Source organism: Lynx rufus, unplaced genomic scaffold (genome assembly GCF_022079265.1).
Source record: "Lynx rufus isolate CCGP_SWC_20201006 ecotype Redwood Valley unplaced genomic scaffold, mLynRuf1.p SCAF_1, whole genome shotgun sequence".
In the NCBI taxonomy this organism is placed as follows: domain Eukaryota; kingdom Metazoa; phylum Chordata; class Mammalia; order Carnivora; family Felidae; genus Lynx; species Lynx rufus.
Genome location: NW_025814823.1, coordinates 115,540,917 through 115,546,282, shown reverse-complemented (window position 1 = coordinate 115,546,282; position 5,366 = coordinate 115,540,917).

The window sequence follows — 5,366 nt, the reverse complement described above, 5'->3', positions numbered from 1 at the left end:
CCAAACAAACACCCCAGCCCGGAAGTGACTTCACTTCCGCCGCCGCCGGCTCCGCCCCCTCGTTCTGTCAACGCTGCTGTCTGAAGCCACTAGAGAGCGCGCGAGAGAACGAGCGACCCCAACGTTCGCTTCATATCCCAAGCTGCACACTTGTGCATGCGCAACGGCCTCTTCTGCATACCTGGCACACGGGTATACTGGAAGTCGGGAAATCGTGTCGCTTTCTTCCTGGGAGACTGGAGCTCGGCCGAGCCTGTGCCGGACAACCGTCTTTCAAGAATGTTGGCACGCAGTGAGTGGGGGAGCTGAGGACTGAAGAATACACCTTACAGACTACGTTACCTCCAATACATTGACACGAAACAGGAACATCTAATTTAGATAACAACAGCCCATTTGTTGGGTGTATGTATGTGATACACAGTGTCACACTAACAGTGACACCCACCCAATGACATCCAGAGATCCTGAAACAAAAACAACAGGGGCGCCTGGGTGGCTCAGTTGGTAGGGCTCCTCACTGACTGAGAAGAACCTGCTTGGGATTCTGTCCCCCTTCCTCTGTGCCCCTACCCCACTTTCTCTCGAAATAAATAAACTTTAAAAAAATATATAGAAACAATAAGCTAAGACAAACTAACAGAAGGATACTAACTCGTCTACAAGCACCTGCATTTAGACAGGTTCAGGCACACACATACACACACTCTGAAGCTAGATCTTTGCGCACAGTCGCAAATTATGTATATATGGTCCCCAGGCAATATATGAAATCTTCTTTGTAGCTAAGGAAGGAAATATTCTGTCCAGAGATAATATAGAAGAGTGGGACCTCAAGGTCCAAGAGTTTCCTCTTCCGTTATCCTGGTTGCACTGCCTTCCATACATTAATCCTTGCAATCATCAACGGCAAGCCTCAACATATATATTTTTACTGATACTAATCAATGTATAGTGTATAGTATGTGTAAAAATAATTGGATGTTTGAATAGGTATACACTGTATTAGAAAGGCACAAAAAGTAATTTCTTACCTTTGGGGAAGGAAGATAAGGGACTGAGATTTACTTTTTTACTTTTGTAAAATTTGAATATTAAAAGCACAGACCGGGGGCGCCTGCGTCGCTCAGTGGGTTAAGTGTCCACCTTCGCTCAGGTCATGATCTCATGGTTCGTGGGTTTGTGGGTTTGAGCCCCGCGTTGGGCTCTGTGCGGAACGCTTGCTCCAAGCCTGGAGCTTGCTTCAGATTGTCTCCTCTCTCCGTCCCTCCCTGCTCATGCTCTGTCTCACTCTGTCTCTCAAAAATAAATAAATGTAAAGAAAAAATTTTTTAAAGCACAGAGGGGCGCCTGGGCTAGCTTAGTTGGTAGAGGTTTCGACTCTTGATCCTGGGGGTCTGGGGTCTTGAGTTTGGCCCCATGTTGGCATAGAGCTTACTTAACAAAACAAAACAAAACAAACAAAAAAACCCCAACATGCTTTTAGTATCTACTAAAAGTAAGAAAAAAAGAAAAAAAAAGTTCCCTCCACGGGAAGGAATCTAGAAGAGGGCTACTCACGTTTAGGGCCATTTCACTCATTGAAGATCTGATTAAGAAAAAAAAGGTGGGGGGGCACCTGGGTGGCTCAGTTGGTTGAGCGACTGATTTTGGCTCAGGTCATGATCTCAGGGTTTGTGAGTTTGAGCCCCATGTCGGGCTCACTCCCATCAGTGTGGAGCCTGCTTTGGATCATCTGTCCCCCTTTCTCTGCCCCTCCCCTGCTCATATTCTCTCAAACATAAATAAACCTTAAAAAAACTCTGGTTTTGGTCAATCCAAAGCCCCAAAGAGGTGAACACAGTTGTTCTGCCATAGCCCCTGGGTGAACGTCTTTGGCTCTACATTTTCAGAGCTATAGTCTAAACTGGGAGGAAAGGTTTGGCTTTGTTGCTTGCTGGGCAAACATCTCTGGGAAGAAGGAGATGGTGTGGTTTTACAGGTCTGTGGAATATGATTCATCCGAGGAACCTGGAAGATAAACTATCAACCTGAGACTGGAAGAGGCATGAACAGGTGAGGAGAACAAAACCAAAATAGATGTTTATATAATCTGTAGTTGAACCAGACACTTAGAAGCCAATCACAAAATATTAGAATTTGTGACTTTGTATAAACTACTTGATTATACTGGTAATATTGAAAAGTATCTTCGATAAATTCCCATTTATTTTAAAAGTTTGTTTGAGAGAGAGCGTGACAGTGGTGGAGGGGCAGAAAAAGAGACAGAGAGAGAGAGAGAGAGAGAGAGAGAGAGAGAGAGAGAGAGAGAGAATCCCAAGCAGACTCCATACTGTTAGTGCAGAGCCCGATGTGGGGCTCAAACCCACAAAACATGAAATCTTGGCGTGAGCCAAAATCAAGAGTTGGATGCTTAACCGACTGAGCCACCCAGGGACTCCAGTAAATCCTGGTTTATTTTAATCTGAACCATTTAAAGGCTTGCACTGTCTTTCTCACACAAAGGGGTTAAGATTTCAATTCCTGGGGCACTTGGCTGCCTCAGTAGATAAAAGCATGTGACTCTTGACTGTGATTTGGGAGTTTGAGCCCCATCTTGGGGATAGAGCTTACTTAAAGACAAAAAAATTGGGAATATAGTTCAAATATTATTCCCAGCTCACAGTGAGGGTTCACCATTGTGGCTGAGGAAGCTTGACGGGCCCAGAGTACTTCCTTGGTATATTCTGGATATCCTTCAAAGGACCCTCTGCTCATTTGCAAAAATGCTCATGCTATGTCTGGATAGTGGTGGTGATGATCTATGAATGCAAAGTGCTGTTAGTAGAGCAGACACTATCAACATTTTGCCAATTATAAGAACAGACACTTCAATGAGACTATTAGAGGTCCAGTTCAAATACAGTGCAGAAACCTATTTGGTTTAGTTAGTAAAATGAATACTAACTTGAGATGGAGATCTAAGTAGGAATCAGAAGAGAGTATAGTAATGAAGTCCCAGGATGGCTGTAAATAAGCTCCCACTCTAAACTTCAAATGAATTATGGTGTAACAATAAAACATTAGTTATTAAAAAGATGCATATATCCCTTGGTAGGGTTTGATACTTGATTTTAAAAAAAGGCTGCAAAATAGCACACATAAGCTTCTAAAATTATATATTTAAGAATAAGCGTATGTGGGTATAAATGCAAATATCTGATGGCATAGCAGTATCTGTAATAGTCTCTTTAGATTTCAAAACCTTAGAATAAAAAGTACCTTAGATTTCCAAAGATTTACTGTCTTCTGAATTAAAAAAAAATTTTTTTTAACGTTTATTTATTTTTGAGAGAGAGAGAGACAGAGCATGAATGGGGGAGGGTCAGAGAGAGGGAGACACAGAATCGGAAACAGGCTCCAGGCTCTGAGCTGTCAGCACAGAGCCGGACGCGGGGCTCGAACTCATAGACCGCGAGATCATGACCTGAGCCGAAGTCAGACGCTTAACTGACTGAGCCACCCAGGCGCCCCTTTTTTCTATTTTTAAATGTTTTTATGTATTTTTGAGACAGAGAGAGGGAACGAGTGGGGGAGGGGCAGAGAGAGACAGAGAGAGAGAGGAGACACACAGAATCCGAACCAGGCTCTAGGCTCTGAGCTGTTAGCACAGAGCCTGACACGAGGCTCGAACTTACAAACTGAGAGATCATGACCTGAGCCAAAGTCGGGCGTTTAACCCACTGAGCTACCCAGGTGCCCCATATAGTCTGAATTCTCAATTGCATTTATAAACAGAAAAAAAAAATCACACCTTAAATAAAATCTATCTTATGTTCCTTTAGCAGTTTGGTAATGGTCTTGTATCGTGTGGAAGCTGGGAAAGTATGTACCCCAGCATCACCGAGTCTTTAGGAAGGACCTAGCACTGTACTGTGGTGGTTAGCAATGGCCCCTGCTCTGAATATTTATAATTCAGATGAGGACACAAGAGCATCAGGCAACAAATTATGAATACCTACCATGTGCCAGAAGCGTCCTAGACATAGACATCACATGGCAGTAACTGGCATGATCTTTTCCTAGAAAAGTTGTTGATACCACCTCACACCCATTAGGACAGCTACTATCAAATAGGCAAAACGTAGTAAGGCAAGAATGTAGAGAAACTGGAGCCCTTGTGCAGTTGGTGGAAATGTAATATGGTACAGCTGCTGCGGAAGACAGCATGGAGGTTCCTCAAAAATTTAAAAATAACATTACCATATGATCCAGCAATACCACTCCAGAGTATATATCCAAAACAATTGAAAGCCAGCTCTCAGAGACATTATTTGTACACCTATGTTCATAGCATTACTAACAGTTAAAATGTGGAAAGAACCCATGCCTATTAACAGATTAGTGGATAAGCAAAATATGGCATATAAATACAATGAAGTATTAGTCTCTGAGGAGGGAATTCTGCAATATGCTACATCATGGATGAAACCTATGTACATTAAGTGAAATAAGTCACAATAAGACAGATACTGTAGGATACTACTTAAACAAGAGAGTCAAAATCCTAAAAACAAGGTAACGATGGTTGTGAGGGGCCTGGAGAAGGGGTGGAGAGTTATTGCTTAATAGATAGCTTCAGTTTTACAAGATGGAAGAGTTATGGGGATGGAGGACGGTTGCAGAACAAAGTGAATGTAACACCACTGAACCGTATACTTAAAAATGGTTAAGATGATAAATTGTTATATAGATTTTACCCCTCCCCCCCCCCAAAAAAACCTATCCTTAGTTAAAAGGAGGATCAAATTTGTATAGGTTGAGTAGGCAGGATGAACAGGAGTTAGAAAGTAAGGTGAGATGCAGAGTAGGTAAAGGTTTTTGCAGAAGGTGGATGTGTGTCTACATACTACAGAATACTGGAAGTTGGAAGGGCAGAGGCAATTCCCCTAAGACTGGCCAAACCCATTGTGCTTGCTTTACACAGCTCAAAGCTGCTGCTTAAAATGACAGGTCATGGGGTGCCTGCGTGGCTCATTTAAACAACTGACTCTTGGTTGTGGCTCAGGTCATGATCTCATGGTTTGTAAGTTTGAGCCCCTGTGCCAGGCTCCATGCTGGCAGTGTGGAACCTACTTGGGATTTTCTCTCCCTCTCTTTCAATGCCCCTCCCCTGGTTGTGCTCTTTCTCAAAAAAAAAAAAAAAAAAAAAAAAAAAAAAAAAAAAAAAGCCAGGCCAGAGATATACCTACTGCTTGTGAGAAGTAGCCACAATCAGGAAAATGAATTAAGAGGTATCACTACAGCTTCACCATCCATCACACTAATGAACTGCCATACCTTCCCACCCACAGGCTCTCATGACACCGCAAAATAAACTACAGAAT